Source organism: Myotis daubentonii, chromosome 3 (assembly GCF_963259705.1).
Source record: "Myotis daubentonii chromosome 3, mMyoDau2.1, whole genome shotgun sequence".
Classification (NCBI taxonomy): Eukaryota; Metazoa; Chordata; class Mammalia; order Chiroptera; family Vespertilionidae; genus Myotis; species Myotis daubentonii.
Window position 1 is genome coordinate 84,668,134 of NC_081842.1, and position 27,099 is coordinate 84,695,232.

The window sequence follows — 27,099 nt, forward strand, 5'->3', positions numbered from 1 at the left end:
GGAAATTTTCTTTAATTATTCATTTTATCATCTTTAAAATGGAAATAATGAAAATAACTTATTTATAGTTAAGTTGATTTGATTCTAAGTAAATGAATACAAAGCACATGAAACAATGTCTGGTTTAATAAACTTATAAAACTAGTAAATAACCAGTCATTCTTTATCTCTAGTATATTCCCTCCTATGGCAACTTCATAGTCAATAGAGTCATTTGTGTTTTTTGTTTGTTTTGTTTTTTATCTAGTCCCATTTATTTATTTTATCCTTAGTTTCCATTGTCCTAGGAGCTGTATTGGGAAAGATATTGCTATGACATATGTTTGATATTTTGTTGCTTATGGATTCTTCTAAGATTTTTATGGTCTGCAATCTTACGTTTAAGTCCTTTATCCATTTGAGTTTATTTTTGTGTATGGTGTAAGTAGGTGGTCTAATTTCATATTTTTTGCATGTATCTGCCCAAATTTCCCAACACCATTTATTGAAGAGACTGTCTTGACTCCATTGTATGCTCTTGCATTCTTTGTCAAATATTAATTGAGCATAATGGCTTGAGTCAATTTCTGGGTTCTCTATCCTATTCCATTGGTCTATATGTCTGTTCTCGTGCCAGTACCAGGCAGTTTTGAGAACAGTGGCTTTGTAATATAGCATGAGAATGGGTATTATGATCCCTCTAACTTTGTTCTTCTCTCTCAGGATTGCTGCAGCTATTTTGTTTTGTTTTTTTTTATTCCTGATGAATTTTTGGAGAGTTCATTCTAGGTCTGTGAAATATGCTGTTGGTATTTTAATGGGAAGTGCAATGAATCTATAGATTGCTTTGGGTAGTATGGACATTTTAATGATGTTGATTCTACCAATCCATGAACATGGTATATTCTTCCATTTGTTTATGTCTTCTTCTATCTCTTTTTTCAGCATTCTGTAATTTTCTGAGTACATGCTCTTTAACTCCTTGGTTAAGTTTATTCTTAGGTATCTTACTTTTTTTGTTGCAATGGTAAATGGGATTGTTTTTTAGTGTCTCTTCCTGTGAGTTCATTATTTTTGTATAAAAAGGCCATAGATTTCTGAGTGTTAATTTTGTATCCTGCTACATTGCTGAATTTATTTATTAAGTCTAGTAGTTTTTGATGGAGTCTTTAGGGTTTTTTATGTACAATATCACATCATCTGTGAATAATGAGTTTTACTTATTCTTTTCCAATTTGGGTACCTTTTATTTCTTCTTCTTGTCTGATTGCTATGGCTAGAACTTCCAGGACTATGTTGAATGGGAGTGGTGAAAGTGGGCATCCATGCCTTGTTTCTGTTCTTAGAGGAAATGGTTTTAGTTTTTGCCCATTGAGTATGATGTTGGCTGTAGGTTTGTCATATAAGGATTTTATTATGTTGAGGTATGAACCCTCTATTCCAAATTTATTGAGAGTTTATTTCAAGAAAGGGTGTTGGATTTTGTCAAATGCTTTTTCTGCATCAATTGATATGATTATGTGATTTTGTCTCTCAATTTGTTTATGTGATGTACAACTTTTATGGATTTGTGGATATTATACCAGCCTTGCATCCCTGAAATAAATCTCACTTGGTCATGGTGTATGATCTTTCTAATGTGATGCTGGATCTGATTTGCTAGAATTTTGTTGAGGATTTTAGCATCAATGTTCATGAGGGATATTGCCCTATAATTCTCTTTCTTTGTAGTGTCTTTATCTGGTTTGGGGATTAGGGTAATGCTGGCTTCAAAGAAAGAGCTTGGAAGTGTGCCTTCCTCTGAATTTTTTTAATAGTCTGAGGAGGATAAGTTTAAATTCATCTTCGAATGTTTGATAAAACTCCCCTGTGAAGCAGTCCAGAACAAAATTTTGTTTGCTGGAAGTTTCTTTTATTACTGCTTCAATTTCATTGGTAGTTATAGGCCTATTCAGGTTTTTTGAATCTTCTTGATTGTGTTTTAAAAGGTTGTATTTTTCTAGGAATATGTCTATTTTGTCTAGGTTGTCAAGTTTGTTGGAGTAGAGTTGTTCATAGTATTTTTTTTTACAATCCTTTCTATGTCTATGGGGTCACTTCTGCACAACAAAAGAAATCCTCAACAAAACAAAAAGATGGCACACTGCATGGGAGAATATATTTGCCAATGTTATCTCTGATAAGGGTTTAATATCCACATTTTATATGGAACTCATACAACTTAATGCAAGGAAGATTAACAATCCAGTCAAAAAATGGGCAAAGGACTTAAATAGACACTTTTTGAAAGAGGACATACAGAAGGCCAAGAAACATATGAAAACATGCTCAAAGTCACTAATCATCACAAAGATGTAAATCAAAACAATAATGAGGTACCATCTCACAACTGTCAGAGCGACCATCTTCAACAAATCAACAAATGACAAGTACTGGTGAGGATTTGGAGAAAAAGGAACCCTCATGCACTGCTGGTGGAAATACAAACTGGTGCACCCACTGTGGAAAACATTATGGAGTTTCCATAAAAAATTAAAAATGGAACTGCCATTTGATCCAGTGATCCCACTTCTAGGAATATATCCCAAGAAATCAGAAACACCAATCAAAAAACACATATGCACCCTATGTTCATAGAAGCTCAATTTAAAATAGCTAAGATTTGGAAGCAGCCTAAGTGCCCATCAGCAGATGAGTGGGTTAGAAAACTGTGGTACATCTACACAATGGAATACTACACTGCTGTAAAAAAAGAAGAACTCTTACCATTCACAACATGGATTGACTTGGAGAGCATTATGCTAAGCAAAATAAACCAGTTGTAGAAAGATAAATATCACATGATCTCACTCATTTGTAGAATATAATAACCAACATATACTGATGGACAAAAATAGATCCAGAGACACAGAAGCATTGAACAGACTGTCAAACCTCAGAGGGAAGGTAGGGGAGGGTGTGTGTGGGGGGGTAAGAGATCAACCAAAGCACTTTTATGTCAGCACATAAGCATAGCCAATGGACACAGACAGTAGATGGGTGAGAGCATGTGCTGGGGGTTGGAGTGGCCCAGGAGAGGTCAGTGGGGGAAAAGGAGATATACATAATACCTTAAACAATAAAAAATTTAAATTAAAAAAGAATTTCTGGTACAAATTTCCTGTATTCTTACTGATAGGCTCTATCTTTGGTAGTACTGAATTCTAGAATACTCAACCTAAAGTCTTACTTTACCATAAAAATGCCTTATTGACTCCATGTAATTAATTCCTTAAAGATTAAACCTTCTTTTGGTTTATAGGTGAGGCTGGAAGAATTGAAACAAAAGAAGTAGAACAATGTTGCATCCTTACAATAGAAAGTACTGATTGTAATTACAGATAAATGGGTATATTATCTCATTATATATAGCTAGAACAAGTTGTAGGCACATAACTGCCAAACACAATTTTTGTGACTATTATTTAAAAATTGCGAGATTGAGCAATAACAGGTCTGTGATGCCCTTATAGTTACGCGACCCCCGAGCGGTCGGCGTCCCCCAACTTCTTAGAGGGACAAGTGGCGTTCAGCCACCCGAGATTGACCAATAGAAATTGGAATACTATCATGATGCAGAGATCAGTTATTCAGTGTCAGGAGTACTGGTTCATTGTTCAAAATTATTTTACATCAACCCTTGTCATGTCTATATGTCAAAAGAATTATTAGTATGAAATTACCTCTATTTAGTGATGATTTTATAAAATGACTAGATGCCCAGTGCATGAATCTGTACATGGGTGGGCTCTGGCAATCCCAGCCCAATCAGCAGATCGGGGCTGAGCCTGTCGGTAGGAGAAAACAGCGAGACATTGGCTGGCCGGCCCACCCTGATTGGGGCCTGATCAGGGCCAGGCTGCCTGGTGGGAGGGCCATGGGTGATTGGCCGGTGGGCCCAGCCCCTGATTGGAGTATGAGGTTGTTTGGGGGTGGGGCTGGCTGTTCAGAGGGGCTGTGGGTGGTGGGCCTGCCAGCCCCACCCCAGATTAGGGTAGGGGAAGCTGATTGGAAGGCCAGTGGCTTCAGGGAGGGGCCAAGGGTGGTTGGCCACTGGCATGGCCCCAGATCAGAGTGGGGGGGGGGGCAATGGAGGGCAGAACTAGCTGGGAGAGGGGCCAGGGGCTGATTAGGGTGGTGGGGGCCCATCAGGGGTGGAGCTGGTCAGGGGCAGAGCTGTAGGACTTTGGCCAGCCAGCCCCGCCCACTATTGATATAGGGGAAATCAATCAGGGGTGGGGCCAGCCTGGGGGAGGAGCTGCGGGCCAATGGGGTGGTGGAGGCCTATTGGGGGTGGGGCCGGCTGGGAGAGGGGCTGTAGGAGGTTGGCCGACTGGCCACTCCCCCTATTGGGGTCAAGGGAGCCATTATGGGTGGGGATGGCTGGGGGGAGGGGATGCTGGCCAATAGGTGTGATGGGGGCCCATTGGGAGCAGGGCCAGCTGGAGGGAGGGGCTGCAGGAGGTTGGCCAGCCAGGCCCACCCCTATTGGGGTGGGGTGGCAATCAGGGGTGGGGCCGGCCCAGGGAAAGGGCTGCAGGAGGGTTGGCTGGCCACCCTGCCCTTGATTGGGGTGGGAGAGGCCGATCAGGGGCAGGTTCGGGCAGGGGGTGAGGGGCCATGGGAGGTTGGCCAGTTCACTGGCTGCAGCGGGCATCACAGCGACCAGTCATTCTGGTCATTACTGTATTCCAGTAGCTGGCTTTTTATATATAGATAGATTTTTGAAAAAGTAAAATTGTCAGTCACATTTGTTTTTGTTTATATAACCTGAAAATCAAGTACTTGCAGATATTGATTATTTTTTAGTAGTTTCTTCTGCTGTTCTCTTCATCAGTGGCTTAGAGGGGTAATTGTTTTTTTTCACCATACTGGTTCTGCATAGAGAAAGAATAAAGCTTCTACTCAATACAATTTTCTTACTTCAGCTCTTAGTTATAGGAAAGGAATTGTGTACCTTTTTCTTCCATTTGTCCTATATAGATTAGCACATGTTTTTCCATAAAAGAGCTGTGTGTGTGTGTGTGTGTGTGTGTGTGTGTGTGTGTGTGTGTTAAGTTTTGATATTCTACAATTTGTTTCAATACTGGAGAGATGACAGGGAACAATAATAAATCTCTGCCTTCATTGTATGTCCACTCTATGGGGAAATTCAGAAACTAAACACTAAGTGAATAAATAAATCCAATGATTTCCCAAACACTGAATGTATAAAGAAAAAAAATAACATGAAGATGTGATAGAGAGAGACTTGGGGTTTTGATGGTTAGGAAGATGCCTTAGATAGTGATGTCAGGAAAGCCCTTTCTGTGACAATGACATTTGAACAAAAACTTATCTGATCTAAAGGGACAAGCTATACAAAGTGTTGAGAGCAGCACACTCAAAATACTCTGGGGTGAGAACATGCTTAATGTGTTTGAGGAGACAAAATAAGTCTAGTGTGACAGTTGGAAAATGAGTGAGGAGAGATTAAGAGGTGAGGGTGGAAGAATAAGACAGATGATATAGAGCCTGCTTGAGTATGATACATGTCTTGAATTTTATTTCTAGAAGGCCACAGTATATTAGAGTGTAATCTTTGCCACTAGAGGTACTGAGAAATGTATGCACATGTCTATAATTGACATTGAGAGAAATAGCAAGTTAATATAGAAGCATTCATTCTCAATAATATTTTTGTGCTATCTAATATTTAGGTAATGAGTTTGAAATACTGCTATAGATGCTTTCAGGGTTTGATGAACAAGTAAAAGTTCCATTTTCATATGATATTTAAAAATTAGGACTCTTAACTGATTTTTTTCTCAAAAAGTATCTTCATTTATTAACATAATTGTTCTAAGAGATAGAATAGCATTTCTTTTAAAAAATATTTTAAGATCAGCAGGAAGAAAGTGAGGAGCAAGGAATTCTGGTACCTGGACCATATTGGGTATAATTTCAAATCTTCTCATTTCTATTTCTTTGTCATGTTAATTATATCACACCTCTTCTATGAGTTATACTAATTATTTCTTCAGTGCAATTTATCTCATAAGACATAAAGTAATACAATATTAGAGCAACTAAAAATGGATTCAACTGTCATGTTTAAAACCTGCTTCAGTCATACAGAGTATAATAGATTTTTTCTCATAGTACTCTCCTATGTACTATTGTCTTTGTGAATTTTGTTTTTGTTAATATCCATCAGTATTATTTAAATTATAAGAATCTTAGATTTTTCACACAGAATATTGAGTCATATCCACAGGAGCAGCAATGATTTTTCTTCCTTAGTAATCTATTTCATATAAAATAATCTGGAACTTTTTGTTCACTATGGAAGTGGCCTTCATTCAGAAATTTATAAATGTTATTTTGACAGCTATGTTCTATACTGCAGTATTTCAATGAAATGTCATGTAATTGAACTCTCTTTATTATCCTTCTAAGATATGAAAAGCTCAAAAGCTTTACTTATTAATGGGAATAATTTAAGGTGTAAGTGGAAAAAAAGCTAGATACTGTGAATGATTTTAAGTTTCTTAATCTATGATTTTGATAGGGTTTTTAAAATAATTATCTATTTACTAGAGGCCTGGTGCACAAAATCATGCACTCAGGGCAGTCCTTCAGCCTGGCCTTTGCCCTCTCACATTCTGGGAGCCCTCGGGGAATGTCCAACTGACAGCTTAGGCCCACACCCCACCATCAGTTGGACATCCTTAGTGCTTCTGTGGAGGCAGGAGAGGCTCCTGCCACTGCTGCTGCACTCACCAGCTGTGAGCCCGGCTCAGGGCTTCTGACTGAACAGTGCTCCTCCTGCATTGAGTGTCTGCCCACTGGTGGTCAGTGCACATCATAGCAAGCGGTTGAGCAGCCTTAATATAGCATTAGCATATTACACTTTGATTGGTTGAATGGCTGACCAGACGACTGGACACTTAGCATATTAGGCTTTTATTATATAGGATGTACCTATCTCCAGACTGTACTTAGTATTGATGGAAGCGTGATTCAATCCATACTTTCAAGGAGGAGTTCTTTCGCTCCTTGCAGCTGTCCAGGCCCCCATAAGTCCACTTCTTCAGAGTTCCTCTTACCTTGGAGAGAAGGAGTTTGTAGGCTGATTATAATCAGAGTTTAGGTCAGTGATGGCGAACCTATGACACGCGTGTCAGAGGTGACACGAGAACTCATTTTTTTGGTTGATTTTTCTTTGTTAAATGGCATTTAAATATATAAAATAAATATCAAAAATATAAGTCTTTGTTTTACTATGGTTGCAAATATCAAAAAATTTCTATATGTGACACGGCACCAGAGTTAAGTTAGGGTTTTTCAAAATGCTGACACACTGAGCTCAAAAGGTTCACCATCACTGGTCTAGGTCATCTATTAGTCCATATTTCAAAAGTAGAAGGAATTACTGTTAATTTTCAATGCCATAAATTAAATTATATTTTATTTTAATTGCAAGATTTTTTTCTTTTGTGTACATTTCCCTTGGAACCCCTCTAGGATTCTGTCATGATATAGAAAATATACAGTAATTGAGCAAAATATATTCTGAAAGTGCATTTTAACAATGTCTCAGGTAAGTTTTGGTTTAAAATATTCTTTTTATTGTTGAACTGAAAGTGGACATGGAGAAGTGGGAACGATATAGAGAAAGCACTCAGAGACCTTCTGGGCACTCTTTTCTGATTTTCAAATGACCAGAGTTAGCCAGGAACACTGGTCAGGAACAGGAAGCCAGCTTCAATGAAAATCATTACATGGTAAAAAGGAATGGGAACAGGGGGTCAGCCCTGGGAGGGCAATCACAGGGTATTTCTGAGTCTATGAGGAGGGAGACATCAGAGTCCCCATGTAAAATATTTCCCCAGGTACATGCATCTGAGGGCTCTGACTTTGATGAGAGTCCCGATCACTGTGAAAGAGGAGCACTCCGCTGAGCACAAGGCGGGTCATTGGCTGCCGCAGAGACATTTCCTTGGCCTTAGGATGTGTGCCTGGGAGAAGCTCAGTCATCCGGTTCCTCTCTCCAAGGCCCAGTTTACATCCGTGTCGCAGGGCAGTTCATTTTAACCAATAAATAACCATATTTGTGCTGTTTCCAAATCTCAGAAGAGAGTATCTTAATACAGCAGCAAGCTGGACATTAGTAAACACACAATACAAAACAGGCAGGGGTTATAAAGACAAACTAAATTCCCCGCTAGTAGGAGCAGGTGGTAGTTTGATCATTACTCTGCTCAGTATTACTGTGGGTGTGAGAGTGTTTATTCCATAAACTTTAAACTTTGGTTTCCTTCCATATAGTAAAATGTTAACAGGTACCAGGATAGAGGATTTTTTTTTCATGAAATTAATAGTCTATCCATAAAATTAAAATATCCTATATAATAAAAGAGAAAAATGGTAATTGGCGTACGATGATACCCTTTTCATTGGCTAATCAGGGCTATATGCAAATTAACTGCCAACTATGATTGGCAGTTAACTGCCAACTAAGATTGTGAGTTAACTGCCAACAAGATGGCGGTTAATTTGCATATGTAGGCACAATGCAGGGAGGCGAAAGGGAAAGCAGGAAGAAGCCCCCTGCCACTGACAGTGATCGGAAACCCAGGGGGGAGATAAGAGCTGGGGGGGCAGGGCAAAGGCGGCCCTGGGGCCGCCTTTGCCCTGCCCCCCAGCCATGATCGGAGAATCAGGTGCCTTTGCCACCCTGGCCAGTGATAGCAGGAAGTAAGGGTGTAGCCAGAGATGGGAGCTGGGCACGGTTGAAGCTGGCAGTCCCGGGAGCTAGGGGTCCCTTGCCTGGGCCTAAAGCGGAGCTCACGATCGCGGGGCCGCTGCAGCTGCGGGTCCCCGCTGCCCGGGCCGGACACCTAGTCCAGAGGTGTTAGGCCCGGGCAGGGGCAGGGGCGGAGCCTGCAACCACGGGGAGCTGGGGGTCCCCTGCCCAGGCCTGACATCTCTGCCGGAGGCCTCAGGCCTGGTCAAGGGGCCGATCCGGTGATTGGTGATCGGAGGGTGATGAGGGTCAACTCCTCTGGCCAAGGCATCAGGCCTGGGCGGGGGGCGGAGCCGGGGATTAGGGGGATATGATGGTCCCCTTGCCCAGGCATGAAGCCTGGGTCAGAGGCGTCAGGCTTGGGCGGGGGTTGGAGCAAGCGATCAGAGCGAGATGGGGGTCCCCTGCCCAGGCATGATTCCTGGGTCAGAAGCCTCAGGCCTGTGCGGGGGCCAGAGCCAGTGATCGCGGGAGATGGGGGTCCCCTGTCCAAGCCTGACACCTCTGGCGGAGGCGTCAGGCCTGGGCAAGGGGCCGATCAGGTGATCAGAGGGTGATGGGGGTCTACGCCTCTGTCAGAGGCGTCAGGCTGGACAAGGGGCCTATCCTGCGATTGGAGGGTGATGGGGGTCAATGCCTGAGGGCTCCCAGTATGTGAGAGGGGGCAGGCTGAGCTGAGGGACACTCCCCCACCCCACCCAGTGCACGAATTTCGTGCACCGGGCCCCTAGTTTTTATTATAATTAAGAATATTCATAGTAAAAAAGGTAACAGAAAATCATAAACGAGAGACTTCTTGAAAACATGATATTGTGTTTGATAACTATCCAATAATGTCTTAATTTGAACAAAGAGCCTGGGGCTATATTGATGGCATTTAAAAATAATTTCTATGTATTGAAATTCTGATGGTATTTTTACACCATCTCATTGGTTGGTTTCTCTCTAGCACCAAATTATATATTATTTTTACTGGCCATCAAAGTAACATAAAGCATTCTGATATAGGTAGTCAAGTGGATTGCTAGCTTGGAGACAGAAGTTGATAATGTCATAGAATATATCTAGAAGAAATATTTATACTTTTAATAAGAATTAATATGATAAAATGTATTATCTGAATTAGATTATGAATGAAGGATTAAATTAAATTTATTCATCATTGTTATCAATAGATTTTACTCTCTGGATGCTAAAGTAAAAATGATTTTTTTCCAGTCCCCTGGTAGACCAAACATGATAGGAATTAATTTCAATAAAAATACTGAGTATAATTTCTGGAGGGGAAAAGTTAAGCATTCTCAGGACCTATAACTATTGAGCAAGCTATTGTTATATTATCTCAGGCCATCAGTGGCAAAATACAATGGGTTTTGTGTTAAAATGAATGTCTCTGCTCCAGCTGTTATGGTTCAATGGTTGAGCATTGACGTATGAATTAGGAAGTCATGGTTCAATTCCTGGTCAGGGCACGTGCCCGGGTTATGGGCTCCATCCCTGGTCAGGGGCATGCAGAAGGCAGCTGGTCAATTATTCTCTCTCATCATTGATGTTTCTATCTCTCTTTCCCTCTCCCTTCCTATCTAAAATCAATAAAAATGTATAAAAAATGCATGGCCCTGTTCTCCAACCTCTCTTATTCAATTAGAATAGCTATGAATAAAAAATAGGACATGCATTTTTAAGCAAACTGGTAATGTGATTCTTATGCATCTTATTAAGAACCACTAATATAAAGATAGATGGTTGTTATTGTTAATTTATTTTCCTGCTGTCCTTTTATAACGCATATGAATTGAAATAAATCTTGGAAAATCATACTCTCTGTAAAACGCATATATACTAAGCGTGCAAGATGCCTAATTATGAGACGAAGGTCACCATTAAAGTAGGCAAGAGAGGTAGCTTCAAAAACAGTCTAAGTGGAGGGCTGGTTGAGCTCACTTTGTGTGAACCATGAGAAAGAGCAAGGGTGTCGAAAACTAATCTGATTGTAGTTTAGAGTTTGGACTGGAGTGCTGACCATAGCAAAAGAGAAGAGGAGGAAATATAGAAGAACTAGTCAAAGTGTGCTGTAAAACTTTTCAGGGAAAATAAAATACTTCATCAGCAAAGTTTAAGGTTATGGGTAGGAAATGTATAGAAAATCTGCAAATACAAAAAAACCCCACACATTAACATTAACGTGAAGAAAGTAAAAAAAAAAAAAAAAAAAAAAAAAAAAAAAAAAAGAGTTGCTGAGAAAGCTTCTAAAGTATAAGAGAATGAAAGGGCAACAAAACTGTTGATTCATCAAATTGTCATTAACCTGAGGAGCAAGTAGAGATATGAAAAATAATTGACTCTAGCATAGAGTATGAAATGCTGTGAAAGTTATATCACTACGAGAAATATCATAGTACATAGGCAATTGAAAATGTGCTCTAAATTTGGGAAATATAATGGACTATACAATGACATTTTGCATCAGAAACTAACAAATATGCATTACCCAGAATAGTCTCCTTCTTATACTGGTGAAGACCATTCTGAGGGTTTGCTACCCAGAAGGAGTTATAGGTATATGAGGGTTTGTAATAAATTGCTTTAATAGGGAAATGCCCTGGCATTTAGGGGGCAAGCAAGTAATTCTCTACAACTGAGAAGGCTATATTTTAGAGAGCAGTGAGTGGAGGGAATGACAGTCTTCTCATAACTAAATTCAGGAAACCAAATGAATTTCTACCTAGCTCCAGTTTGAATCCATCCATAAGTACTTGAAAAAAATTTTCTTTTACACTGAAATCCAGATTATGAACACTATCTAAATTAACAACTGCATGTAACAAAGTTCAGCTTTAGTCCTTGCAGAAGAAACAGAGCTTCTATAACATAGATTCTGAGCCTGGCCAGTGTGGCTCAATGGTTGAGCATTGATCTATGAACCAGGTTCAATTCCTGATCAGGGCACATGCCCTAATTGTGGCTCTGTCCCCAGTAGGGGAGATGCAGGAGGCAGTCAATAAATGAAGTTTCTCTCTTTCTCCACCTCTCCGTTCCTCTCTAAAATCAATAAAAATATATTTTAAAGAAATGTAGGCTGATTACTGATGTGCAGACTTTCAGTCATTATACAGTTTGTGTTTCATGCACCTGATGTAATATGACATAAGGTAAGGTAATGTTATGATATTATATATATACTAGGGGCCCGGTGCACGAAATTCGTGCACTGGGTGTGTGTGGGGAGGGGAGAGTCCCTCAGCCCAGCCTGCCCCCTCTCACATACTGGGAGCCCTCAGGCGTTGACCCCCATCACCCTCCAATCGCAGGATCGGCCCCTTGCCCAGGCCTGATGCCTCGGCCAGAGGCGTAGACCCCCATCACCCTCCAATCGCCTGATTGGCCCCTTGCCCAGGCTTGACGCCTCCGCCAGAGGTGTCAGGCTTGGACAGGGGACCCCCATCTCCCCCCAATCACTGGCTCTGGCCCCCGCCCAGGCCTGAGGCCTCTGGCCCAGGAATCATGCCTGGGCAGGGGACCCCCATCTCCCTCTGATCGCTTGCTCCACCCCCCGCCCAAGCCTGACGCCTCTGACCCAGGCTTCAGGCCTGGGCAAGGGGACCATCATATCCCCCCAATCCCCGGCTCCGCCCCCCACCCAGGCCTGATGCCTCGGCCAGAGGAGTTGACCCTCATCACCCTCCGATCACCAATCACCGGATCGGCCCCTTGACCAGGCCTGAGGCCTCCGGCAGAGGTGTCAGGCCTGGGCAGGGGACCCCCTAGCTCCCCGTGGTTGCAGGCTCCGCCCCTGCCCAGGCCTAATGCCTCTGGCTGAGGTGTCCGGCCCGGGCAGCGGGAACCCGCAGCTGCAGCGGCCCCGCGATCATGGGCTCCGCTTTAGGCCCAGGCAAGGGACCCCTAGCTCCCGGGACTGCCAGCTTCGACCGTGCCCAGCTCCCATCGCTGGCTCCACCCCTACTTCCTGCTATCACTGGCCAGGGCGGCAAAGGCACCTGATTCTCCGATCATGGCTGGGGGGCAGGGCAAAGGCGGCCCCAGGGCCGCCTTTCCCCTGCCCCCCCAGCTCTTATCTCCCCCCTGGGTTTCCGATCACTGTCAGTGGCAGGGGGCTTCTTCCTGCTTTCCCTTTCGCCTCCCTGCATTGTGCCTACATATGCAAATTAACCTCCATCTTGTTGGCAGTTAACTGCCAATCTTAGTTGGCAGTTAACTGCCAATCATAGTTGGCAGTTAATTTGCATATAGCCCTGATCAGCCAATGAAAAGGGTATCGTCGTACGCCAATTACCATTTTTCTCTTTTATTAGATAGGATTAGAGGCCCGGTGCACAAATTTTGTGCACTCGGGGGGGAAGAGGGGGTCCCTCAGCCTGGCCTGTGCCCTCTTGCAGTCTGGGACCCCTTGGGAGATAACGACCTGCTGACTTAGGCCTGCTCCCAGGTGGCAGAGGGCAGGCCTAATCCCTAGGTGCAGCCCCTGGTCAGGCTCAGAGCAGGGTGGATCGGGAGGTTGCAATGCAACCCTCAGTCATGCTCAGGGTAGGGCCGATTGAGGGGTTGGGGCACCGCCCCCTGTCACACTCAAGGCCGGGTCGATGGGGAGGTTGCGGCGCCACCCCCTGTCACGCACAGAGCAGGGCCAATCAGGGGGTTGGGGAGCTCCCCCTGTCACGCACATAGCAGGGCCCATCAGGGGGTTGGGGAGCTACCCCTGTCACCACATAGCAGGGCCGATCAGGGGGTTGGGGAGCTCCCCCCTGTCACGCACATAGCAGGGCCCATCAGGGGGTTGGGGGACTCCCCCCTGTCACGCACAGAGCAGGGTGGATCAGGGGGTTAGGGCGCCACCCTCTATCACCCACAGTGCAGGGCCAATCAGGGGGTTGGGGCGCCACCACTGTCACACTCAGGGCAGGGCCGATGGGGAGGTTATGGCTCTACCCCATCACACACAGAGCAGGGCCCGTGGGATGGGGGGGGGGTTGGGGCGCCGCACCCTGTCACACACAGAGCCGCAGGGTGGTCAGGAGGTTGGGAAGCTCCCCCCTATCAGGCACAGAGCAGGGCCGATCAGGGGTTTGGGGCACCTTCCCCTGTCAAGATCAGAGCAGGGCAGATAGGAAGGTTGTGGCCCCGCCCCCTGTCACACACAGAGCCACAGGGCGATCAGGGGGTTTGGGTGCTGCCCCCAGTCATGCTGATCCCGGTGCCGGGAGACCTCGCAGCTCTGCTGATCCCGGTTCTGGGAGGCATATTACCCTTTTACTATATAGAATAGAGGCCTGATGCATGGGTGGGGGCTGGCTGGTTTGCCCTGAAGGGTGTCCCAGATCAGAGTGGGGGTCCCCACTGGGGTGCCTGGCCAGTCTGGGTGAGGGGCTGAGGGCTGTTTTCAGGCTGGGACTGAAGCTCCCAACTGCTCCTTTTTTTCTTTCTTTTCTTTTTTTTTTTTTTTTAATTCTGGGCCAGCTTTAGCTCTGAGGCTCCAGCTCTTAGGCCTCTGCTCCTGAAAGCAGGTATCTGGTTTGTTTAGGTTCTACAATTGAAACTCTGTATCAACTCCAGTTCGGAGATCCCAGCTAGCTGAAAGCAGGTTTCTGGGGTTTTGTTTAGCTTCTATTTTTGTAACTATGTTTCAAACTGCCAGCTCAGAGGTCTGCAGCGGCAGGCAGGGAACATTGGAGTCCTCCATCACTGAAGCAAGCAAGCCTCATGTTAGTTTCAAGCTGCCTGGCTTTCGGCCACCATCTTGGCTGGCAGTTAATTTGCATATCTTGCTGATTAGCCAATGGGAAGGGTAGCGGTCGTATGCCAATTACCATGTTTCTCTTTTATTAGATAGGATATATATATATATATATATATATATATATATATATATATATATATATATATATATATATAAAGAGCCAGGGGCTGTCACAACTGAAACAACTGAATGGACCACTGACTGAACAGGCTGAGTGGGGCGACAAGGCCGGCAGGAGCATTAGTAAGGGATGACCAAACTACTGAACAGCAGGCTGCGTGGGGCAACCAAGCCGGCAGGGGGGTTAGTGAGGGAGGACCAAACAACTCAGCAGCAGGCTGTGTGGAGTGACCAGGCCAGCAGGGGGGTTAGTGAGGGGCAACCAGGCCAACAGGGGGCACAGTTGTCAGTAAGCAGGCCGGCAGGGGGGTCAGGATTGGTGACCAGGCTGGCAAAAGGGGACTTTTGGGGATGACCAGGCTGGCAGGGGGGCAGTAAGGGGCGACCAGGCCAGTGAGGGGGGCATTTGGAGGCCACCAGGTTGGCAGCGGGGGGGGGGGGAAGTTGGGGGTGACCAATTAGGCAGGGGGGCAGTTAGGAGCTATCAGATCAGCAGGCAGAAGTGGTTAGGGGTGATCAGACTGGCAGGCAGGTGAGCAGTTAGGAGCCAGCAGTCCTGGATTGTGAGAGGGATGTCTGACTGCCAGTGTAGGCCCTTCCTGGGGATTGTGCCTAAACTGACAGTCAGACATCCCTCGAGAGGTCCAGGATTGGAGAAGGTGCAGGCTGGGCTGAGGGGACCCCCCAACCCCATGCATGAATTTTGTGCACTAGGCCTCTAGTCTACATTATATATATATTGAGTGGCCAGATTATTATGACCACCTGACATTTGTAGGCAAATTAGCTATAATTTCCCGCTGAAGTACTAGAGGGCCAGATAATTATAAATGTCTGAAAAGCACAACATACCTAAGCATCATTGCTGATCAAGTTCATCCTATCATGTTGATGGTGTATCCCAATGGAGATGGCTTCTTCCAACAAGACAATGCACCATGCCACGGTGCTTGTATTGTTCAGGAGTGGTTTTAAGAACATGAGGGAGACTTTACCTTGCTTAGGTGGCCCCCACAATCACCAGATCTCAATCCAATTGAGCATTTGTGGGATGAAGTTAAAAGAGCCATCAGGCAGGCAGCTGGTTCCACAACCATCAAATCTCACAGAACTGGACAGTGCTATTCATCAGGCATGGTGTTAGATTCCTCGCATCACCTTTCAACATCTCGTGGAGTCAATGCCAAGAAGAATCACTACAGTATTGAAGGCAAAATGTGGACCAATGAAGTGTATATATCCTATCTAATAAAAGAGAAACATGGTAATTGGCGTACAACCGCTACCCTTCCCATTGGCTAATCAGCAAGATATGCAAATTAACTGTCAGCCAAGATGGCGGCCGGCAGCCAGGCAGCTTGAAACTAACATGAGGCTTGCTTGCTTCAGTGACGGAGGACTCCAACGTTCCCCGCCTGCCTTGCAGGCCTCTGAGCCTGCAGTTTAAGAAACATTGTAACATATAGAAGCTAAAAAAAAACCCCAGAAACCAGCTTTCAGCAAGCTGGGATCTCAGAGCTGGAGTCAGAGCTGGAGTTATACATTGTTTCGAACCGAAACAAACCAGATACCTACTTTCAGCAGCGGAGGCCTAAGAGCTGGAGCCTCAGAGCTAAAGCTGGCCCAGAATTAAAAAAGAAAAAAAGGAGCGGTTGGGAGCTTCCGTCACCCGCCAGCCTGAAAACAGCCCTCAGCCCCTCACCCAGACTGGCCAGGCACCCCAGTGGGGACCCCCACCCTGAAGGGTGTGTGACCAGCTGCAAACAGCCCTCAGCCCCTCACCCAGGCTGGCCAGGCACCCCAGTGGGGACCCCCACCCTGAAGGGTGTGTGACCAGCTGCAAACAGCCCTCAGCCCCTCACCCAGGCTGGCCAGGCACCTCAGTGGGGACCCCCACCCTGATCCAGGACACCCTTCAGGGCAAACCAGCCAGCCCCACCCATGCACCAGGCCTCTACCCTATATAGTAAAAGGGTAATATGCCTCCCAGCACCAGGATCAGTGCAGCTGCGAGGCCTCCCGGCACTGGGATCAACGTCACAGGGGGCAGCGCCCAAACCCCCTGATCACCCTGCAGCTCTGTGTTTGACAGGGGGTGGGGCCACAACGTCCCTATCCGCCCTGCTCTGTTTGTGACAGGGGAAGGCGCCCCAACCTCCTGATCAGCCCTGCTCTGTGTCTGATACGGGGGAGTTCCCCAACCTCTGATCGCCCTGCGGCTCTGTGTGTGATAGGGTGCGGCGCCCCAACCCCCTGATCCGCCCTGCTCTGTATGTGACAGGGTGCGGCGCCCCAACCCGCCTCCCCCACCCCCCACGGGCCCTGCTCTGTGTGTGACAGGGTAGAGCCATAACCTCCCCATCGGCCCTGCCCTGAGTGTGTGAGTGGCGGCGCCCCAACCCCCTGATCGGCCCTGCTCTGTGTGTGACAGGGGGTGGCTCCCCAACTCCCCTATCGGCCCTACTCTCTAAGTGACGGGGGGAGCTCCTCAACCCCCTGATGGGCCCTGCTCTGTGTGTGACAGGGGGCAGCGCCCCAACCCCCAGATTGGCCCTGCTCTGTGCGTGACAGGGGGTGGCGCCGCAATCTCCCCATCGACCCTGCCTTGAGTGTGACAGCGGGTGGTGCCCCAACTCCCCAATTGGCCCTACCCTGAGCGTGACTGGGGGTGGCATGGCAACCTCCCAATCCGCCCTGCTCTGTGCATGACAGGGGGCGGTGCCCCAACACCCCAATCAGCCCTGCTCTGAGCCTGACCAGGGGCTGCACCTAGGGATTGGGTCTGCCCTCTGCCACCCGGGAGCAGGCCTAAGCCAGCAGGGCGTTATCTCCCGAGGGGTCCCAGACTGCAAGAGGGCACAGGCCAGGCTGAGGGACCCCCCCTCCCCCCCAAGTGCACAAATTTTTGTGCACTGGGCCTCTAGTATATATATAGTAGAGGGCCAGACTACTATAAATAGGGAAGCAGGTTGTTTACCACAACAGTAGAAGTTATTTTTTTCTGAAGATATGGGTAAACAACAGGATTTAACAGCCTTTGAATGTGGGGTATATTTGAACGTGAGTGGCCAGATTATTATGACCACCCCATCAGTACTTCGTCAGGCCACATTTTACCTTCAATATTGCGGCGATTCTTCTTGGCATTGACTCCACTAGATTTTGAAAGGTGATGCGAGGAATCTGACACCATGCCTGATGAATAGCACTGTCCAGTTCTGTGAGATTTGATGGTTGTGGAACCAGCTGCCTGATGGCTCTTTTAACTTCATCCCACAAATGCTCAATTGGATTGAGATCTGGTGATTGTAGGGGTCACCTAAGCAAGGTAAAGTCTCCCACATGTTCTTGAAAGCACCCCTGCACAATACGAGCACCATGGCATGGTGCATTGTCTTGTTGGAAGAAGCCATCTCCATTGGGATACGCCATCAACATGATAGGATGAACTTGATCAGCAATGATGCTTAGGTATGTTGTGCTATTCAGACATTGTTCCACATGAATTAAAGGGCCCAAATCATGCCAGGAAAACATGCCCCAAACCATAGCACTGCCCCCACCAGTTTGAAGGGTTGTACTCATGCATGAGGGGTGCATGCTTTCATGCTGTTTCTGCCAAATTCTCACTCTGCCATCTGCATGATGCAACTGGAAACATGATTCATCAGACCACATGACTTTTTTCCAATGCTCAACTGTGCAATCCTTGTCTTCCTGTGAGAATTAGAGAGATTTTATCTTGGTAACTGCAGACAGCAAAGGTGTTCGAACAGGCCTTCTGCTGTTTTGCTGATACTTGCTCTATAGCTCCAAGCTCCAACAATCATCCCATGTTCAAAGGCTGTTAAATCATGTTGTTTACCCATATCTTCAGAAAAAAATCACTCTACTGTCATGGTAAATAACCTGCTTCCCTATTTATAATGGTCTGGCCCTCTAGCAACTTCAGCATGAAATTATAGCTAATTTGCCTACAAATGTTAGGTGGTAGTAATAATCTGGCCACTAAATATATATATATATATTACATAATGGTTCTGTTTCCCTGGAAAGTCCTGACTAATATAGAACCTTTATTGTAGATTCTTCAAAAATTTTTAAATAAGATTTAAATTCCTTATCATGACTAATGCAATCTTTTATTTTCTTTCTAATATATCTAAGTTCAGTGTCTTTCACCATAAGTATTTAATGGTCCCATATCAAATTTGACATTTCTTGACATCTTATGCATGATTTTGTATTTTATTGTTGGTTCGCTTTGTTCGCTAATTTATTTTGTCACCCATTTATACTTATGAAACACTAGAGGCCAGTGCACAAAATTTGTGCACTGGCGGAGGGGTGTCCCTCAGCCCAACCTGCACCCTTTCCAATCTGGGACCCCTCAGGGGATGTCCGACTGCTGTTTTAGGCCCTATAACCCCCTAACCACTCCCCTGCCAGCCTGATCGATGCCTAACTGCTCCCCTGCCAGCCTGATTGCCCCCAACTGTCCTCCCCGGATGGCCCAGTCACCCCCAATTGCCCTCCCCTGCAGGCCTGGTCGTCCCCAACTGCTTTCCCTGCAGGCAGGCAGGCAGGCAAGCGGTTGTGAGCCAGCAGTCCAGGATTGTAAGAGGGAAGTCCAACTGCTGATCCATATGGGATCGGGCCTAAACCGGCAGTTAGACATCTCCCAAGGGGTTCCAGATTGGAGATGGTGCAGGCTGGGCTGAGGGACACCCCTCCAGTTTATGAATTTCATGCACCAAATGAAATTATATTGAAATTATATTGCCTCTAGTATAATATAACCACTAGCTGCAAGTCTCTCATAAACACTTGAAATGTGTCTACTTTGAATTGAGATATGCTGTAATAATAAAATACACACTAGATTTCAAAGACTTAGTAACAGATAGATAACTAAAATTTTAAAATTATGTTTCATCATTTACTTTTTTTTTCTTTTTTTAAATTTTGTTTTATTGCTTAAAGTATTACATATGTCTCCTTCTTTTCCCCCTCTTGACATTCCCCCGGCTTCCCCTACCCACCAGGGTCTTATGTCCATTGGTTATCTTATATGCATACATACAAGTCCTTCCGTTGATCTCTTACTCCCCCTTCCCGCCCCCAACCCTCCCCAGCCTTCCTGCTGTAGTTTAACAGTCTGTTCAATGTTGCTCTGCCTCTGTATCTATTTTTGTTCATCAGTTTATAATGGTCTTTATTATCCATAAATGAGTGAGTTCATTTGGTATTTTTCTTTCATTGACTGGCTTATTTCATTTAGCATAATGCTGTCCAGTTCCATCCATGCTGTTGCAAATGGTAAGAATTCCTTCTTTTTGACAGCAACATAATATTCCATTGTGTATATGTACCACAGTTTTCTAATCCATTCATCTTATTAAATGTGATCATTTTACATTTTTTAAATGTAACCATAAAGTTACATATGTGACTTATATTTCTGAATCCTGACTTATTTTGCATAGTAATGTGATAGACCATTCACTTTTCTATTATCCACATCTTCTTTCTCAGACATTATATGAAATTTACCTCATTGTTTCAATCTACATATCAATATTGATCATGTTAAATTTATTTATGAAAAAATTCACAATTTCCTTTTGGCAAACATTATTACTTGTGTATGTTTGGCAAGTTCTAGATACTCAAGAAATGTTTGCTAAATTCATCTTGTTAGCAAATAAAACTGCATATATTGCATACAAGTAACAAAGAATTTGCAGAAATGTTGAGAATCACTTTATTTTTTTTAGTTAAAGAGGTATTTTCTTTTTGTGAGTCCTCCATCTTTCTAAGTACCTAACAAGTCCTCATTCTATGTGTCTTCAGATAGTCTGCATGTTTGCTTTAATTAATAAAGAGCAATTCATGCCTAATTAATTTTAGTTCCATTGATTCTGCAATTATGTATTAAACACCTACTATGTGTCAGGCTTTATTTTAAGTGGTGCAGATAGATCAGTGAACAAAAGAAAAAAGATATACCTTCTTTCTTGGACTAAAATTATAGATATAGTGTACAGGAAAGAACATGAAACAAATAATACAATCTAAAGTACTGCAAAGACAATAAAATAAGAAAGTAGCTTTAGATTTTATGATTAGGGAAGGCATTTTTAATGGGTTCCAATTTGAGCTGAAAATTCTGTAATGAAAATGAATACAATGAGGCGGGTGCAGGCTATTAGAGATGGATGAAAGAATAATTGTTGGGGTCCTGAATCATGAATAGGTTTGGCATGCATGAAGAATAGCAAGAAAACTGATGTGACTGGAGTAAAGTAGAGTAGGAAATGAGGTCAGATAAATGGAAAATCCTAGTTTTAATATATCCTTGTGCACAAGGCAAGCTAGTTGGATTATTTTATAAGAGCAATGAAAAGTTATTGTATTGTTTGGTACTTGTGGGTGACATGATTTTATGTATATGGTAAATATATTACTCTGTTGTATAAAAATGGATTTTAATGCAGTGGGTACAATTTGTTAGTATCAGAGAGAATATTTAGCAAGACGTTTTAGAAAAACGTGAAGAAAGATGATGTCCACCAAAAGGAAGTCTGCAATGGAGATGGACAGCAGAGACTGCGGCTTTGTACATCCTTTTAATCTTTGCTCTGTACATGCTATCTGACACTTAGTAACCAATTATAGCTATTTTTGTTGAGTGTATATACAGTGCTCCAAGTTTTAGTTAAAACACTTTAGTATATTGCCTGATACTTTCAATGACCAGGGAGTGAGGATGAAGTGTTATCTGGTTTTGATGTTATTCTCAATGACTAATCATCCTTAAAGGTGATAAAGGGCTCTCTCCAGTTCTTCCTATAGGTTGGTTCTCAGCTTGGAGCATCCTCATGGTTACCTGCAGTCAATTTGTTCTACAGCGTCTTCTAGTTTTATTTATACATACAGGTAATTCCATCAGCCTTTCATTTTGAGGAATTACTCAAAACTGTGGTTTCCTGATGACATTTTGTCACTTTTCTGGTGGTATAATAGATTTATTCATTTTGAAATATCTTTTTTTTTTCTATTGGAATTAGGGATGGGGAGAAAAAATGTTTAAATGTTAAACACTTCTTTAAAGGATTTTTAAATATTTCCTAAAACACAAATTTTAAATCTTCTCTCGACTATATAAAATCCTTTACTGACTTATTATAAATCACCAGAGTAATAATCAATTATTTTAAATACATCAAACAATGATTTTCATGATTTGATTTTGTTTTATCACTTTAGCTTAAACTCTGATCTCAACCCCTTATCCTATTTTAGTCGTAATGGACTACAGAGTTCATATTCTTGTAATTCAGTGTGCTCCTCATTTTTCAAGGCGATATTTATTGCCTGTTCTTTCCTGGCTTAAATTCTTCCAAGGTTTTTGACATAACTGTAATGTCATTCTGACATTATGAATTCTTTGACTTTTTTCTTAACCTAATTAGATGTTTTCTCTGTGCAATTTTAACATCTTAGGCATATATCTATTTCAAAGCTTGTTATTACATTATGCAGTAATTTTTCACATAAATGTCTCCTTGCTAGGCTGTTAGCTCCTTGAACAAAGACTATATCTCAGTTGTCTTCATAATTTCAGTGCCTAATATCTCACAATACATATACCAAAACATTGCAGAATAACTCAATAGACCATGATGTAGTTATGAAATGTTACATCTAGTTTATTTATTTATTTATTTATTTTTATTTTTTTAATATATATTTTATTGATTTTTTACAGAGAGGAAGGGAGAGAGATAGAGAGTTAGAAACATCGATGAGAGAGAAACATCGATCAGCTGCCTCCTGCACACTCCCCACTGGGGATGTGCCCGCAACCCAGGTACATGCCCTTGACCAGAATCGAACCTGGGACCTTTCAGTCCGCAGGCCGACGCTCTATCCACTGAGCCAAACCGGTTTCGGCTGTTACATCTAGTTTAATATCAACACAAGAGGAAATAATAACAAAGGTAGTAACAATTAATTTCAGAAATGCTGTATCCTACTAGAGTTAATCACAGGAACTTCCCTTCAGGCCAGTTTCTACTTCTTGTCTTCTTTTTGAAGACAGAGAAAAACTTCTAATTAAATCTTAAAAGTTTAAAATAGTCATTATGAGAAGTTATAGTCACCAATTAAAATTGTCTACACATCTTTCAGTCTTGTACATGTTATCCAAAAACTTAGTCATCTTATACTTATTCTCTTCTCTGGAATATCTTTGAATTATTTATATACGCCACATTAAGCTCAATCTTACATAATAAAAGTGTAATATGCTAAGTGTCTGACAGATTGCTCCCTATGATGCACACTGACCACCAGGGGGCAGGCACTCCAACCGGTAGATTAGCTTGCTGCTGGGGTCTGGCTCATTGGGACTGGGCGAGAGGGCTGGACATTCCCTGGAGCCCTCCTGTTGTCTCTCCCTGGCTGGCCAGCCAACTTCCCACGGTCAATCCCCAGCCCACCAGCTCCCATCGGCCCCCATTGGGACTGGGCAACATGGCCCTGATTGGCCTTGATCGCAGGGCAAGGCGAGGGACCCCACTTGTGCACAATTTGTGCACCGGGCCTCTAGTAGAGAATAATTAACCTAATATTTTAAGGTTTAAAATGTTGCCCAATAAAATAGTTCATTTTTTCACTAATAAAGATTATATTTTTTATTTTCTAAACGGCTATATAAATTTCCCATCAACTCTATTTTAATTAAGTTTTTCTAAAATGTGTCTTTCAATTCTTACTAAGAGTTTAAATTCATCTGCTAGCTAACCTCTTATCAAAGGAAATATATCTACTTATCTATTAATTAACTAGAGGCTCAGTGCACGGGATTCATGCACTGGTGGGGGGCATGGGCTGCAGGGATCAGCCCTCTGTGGGAGCACCACTCAACCCAGTCAGCAGAGCAGCTGTGGACCTGCCTTCTGAGCGGCTACTCCCACTATGGGAGTGCACTGACCACCAGAGAGCAGCTCCTGCATTGAGTGACTTCCCCCTGGTGGTCAGTTCATGCCATAGCTACTGGTTGACCAGTAGTTCTGGTCATTCTGCTGTTCAGTCACTGGGCTTTTTTTATACTAGTATAGGATATGAATTTCTTATGAAAATAAGAATTTTTAACAATGGTCAGCTATACTTTTAAGGTTAATGAAGAGAGAAGGCAAAATGAGCTTGGATATTTTAAGGGCAAAATTTCTTAAAATATTAATGTTTCAGAAGCCATATATTAATATTATATGGGAGTCCTTCACCACATCTATATATAAAGTTCAGATTTCTAAGGCATATAAATTAATTAAGCAATTGTTTGGCATTACCGTGCTCAGAATTTAAACTTTCTATAGGTTTCATGGTATATGTATTTTAGATTTCACTGTCATCCATTAATGAAATAATCATCTCAATATTTTTGCTAATAATTTGCATAATTAACTCTTGGTATAAGATTAGCTTGTTTAGCTCATTTGTTATGTTCAAACAGTTTAAAGATGTATAATAGTTGTCTCAATTGCAGATGTAATTGATAACAGATTATTAAAAAATGGGAATGTGTAAATAATAAACTTTTCAAGGTATATAAACCACATGTGCTTTTGTGCTGATATAAAATATTTGTGCTTATGATAGATTTCTTTTTCTTTATTTAGTTTTCCAATTATTACATTCTCATTCTTACCCAAGTTTTGGTATAAAATGTACTATAGTTACAGCAGAAGCCTTGGGCAAACCTATAAGTAAAGGAGAATCTGACAGGGATGGTAGAGACATTCAATGAAATATGGAGGGCCTACTCTACTCTGGGAGATGCTGAATCTGTGTTAGACAAAAATAATTTTCCAACCAAGCCAGTGTAGCCCAGTGGTTGAACATTAACCCATTGACCAGGAGGTCAGGGTTTGATTCCCTGTCAGAGCATAAGCCCAAATTGTGGACTTCATTCCCAGTAGGGGCATGCAGGAGGCAACCGATCTATGATTCTCTCATCATTGACATTTCTATACCTTTCTCCCCCTCCTTTTCTCTCTCTGAAATCAATAAGAACATATGGAAAAACTAATAATTTTATCTAGAACACACATAATGAGATTAACAGTTCTATAGTGCCCAGTTATGCTCTAAATTCTCTCATTTGTCAATTCTTAATTATAAATAATGTTCAACTATAAAGTAGGATTTAAGTAACTATTCAGAGAAGCAAATTACTGGTAATTTGCACAGAGTTAGACAGCTAAGTGAATGGTGGAGTCAAGGATTTTGAAAAGGCAAGGATAAATAGTGCTCTTTAATCTTAAGACATAGTCTCCCAGCAATCTACAGATGATGTAGTTAATAAAAAGAGAACAAACTAAGTGAAAAAAATCTTCATTTGCATTTCTCCTTACTATCTATGGTTGAATAAAAACAAATAAAAAACTACAATAATATTAGATTAGTTAAACTTGAAAGATAAATTAGTAGAAACATTATATATATTATGTTTAAATTTATTTCTTCCTAAATAAAAATACCACAGGATAATCACATGCCTGTTTCTTGTTCAGAAATGTGAAAGATATAATGATATTAATAACTTGTTTAAACTCCCTAGAGCAGTTAAGGAATTTGTCTATATTTTCATTATAATGAGGTATCATTTTACCTCTGAATATAAATTACAATTGTGAACTGAAATTATTGAAGAAAACATAGTAATGTTTACCTTATGGTCCACAAGTAATTTTTTTAATCTCATTCAGCTGTTTACCAGTATTTAACTGAGGTATATTTCCTTCTTCTATACCAATACTTTTCAAGCTTATACATGGGATGGCATAAGTATTATAACATGATACACACACACACACACACACACACACACACACGGGTAAGCTGGCAACAATTTTGAGATCTTTATATGTAGTTTAATGATAAAATATTTTTTGGTCTCTATCATATTAATAGGAAAAGAAATGTGAAACACAAGCTATTGAATGTGTTAGATATTGAATCAGTATACAATTTTTTTAAACATCATTTTAGAAATAAAAATATTTACTTATTTTCACTGATTAAAAATATTTATTTTAAGTTTAAGCTTGAAATGTCTTCCAAATTTGAATAATTCCATTCAATAATACAACGTTTTAAAAGCAAATTTTAAGTAGCAAATGAAAGATATATGATAAATAAAAAGGCAATAATGAATTATCATTAAACAGCTCAAAGGAAAATCTCTGCTTTGAATTTTGTCAATATATATTAATATACATTCTATTAGTTCTTGAATATTTAATGTAATTAAATATCAGTTAAGAGAATATATTTTAGCAATTAGTATAATTCAAATAAATTTCAAATTGAAAAAAATTCACATCATTTTCAATTTCCTTTTCACACGTAACCTTTAGGTAAAAGTCTGGTTTGGCTATTGGCTCATTATACTGGAAAACAAAAAGAAGGAAAGAAATAAGGGGTGTTTTGATGAAGCACTCCTATTTTGATGATGATGAAACTTACACGGTTGATCATATTATTTTTATAGAATTTAATGTATGATTCAAATCTACAGGCAGAGTTGTATACAATAGAACTTCTCTCTCCTTTTATACCATCCTGTCATTGCAGCTCAATTGTATACAAACACACACACACACACACACACACACTTATCTAGTTTTTTCATAAATTTACTTACTTTTTCATAATATCTTATTCATCTTCAACTTAACATATTATTGTGAACTAGTGGCCTGGTGCACAAAATTCATGCACAGAGAAGGGGTGTCCCTCAACCCTGTCTGCACCCTGTCCAATCTGTGACCCCTCAGTGGATGTCCGACTGCCAGGATCCCCGTGGGATTGGGCCTAAACCAGCAGTTGGACATCCCTCTCACAATCCAGGACTGCTGCCTCCTAACCGCTCACCTGCTTGCCTGCTGATTGCCCCTAACTACTTCTGCCTGCCAGTCTGATTGTCCCCTAACTGAACCTGCCGCCCTGATTGATGCCTAACTACTCCCCTGCTGGTCTGATTGCCTCCAACTGCCTTTCCCTGGTGGCCTGATCACCCCAAGGCTTTTATTAGTATAAATATGACCCTTCACAGAAAATTTCACTAACTCTGCTTTATAATAAGGGCTTGATGATTGAATCATTGGGGCCAGACACCAAGATTTACATCCTTTGAATAGTGGAGGGAATAATTATCTTGTCTTTAAGTTGCTCGGAACATCAAATGAGATAATGACTTAGGAAAGTATAAAAGCACCATATAAAGACTTTTTTTTTTCCATGTACTGAAAAGACAATAAAATGGTAAAATGAAAAACACTATTTTTATTCTCCCCCTTCCTTCCTTTACAGCCTTTATTTAAACTTTGAAATTTATAAAAATTTCACG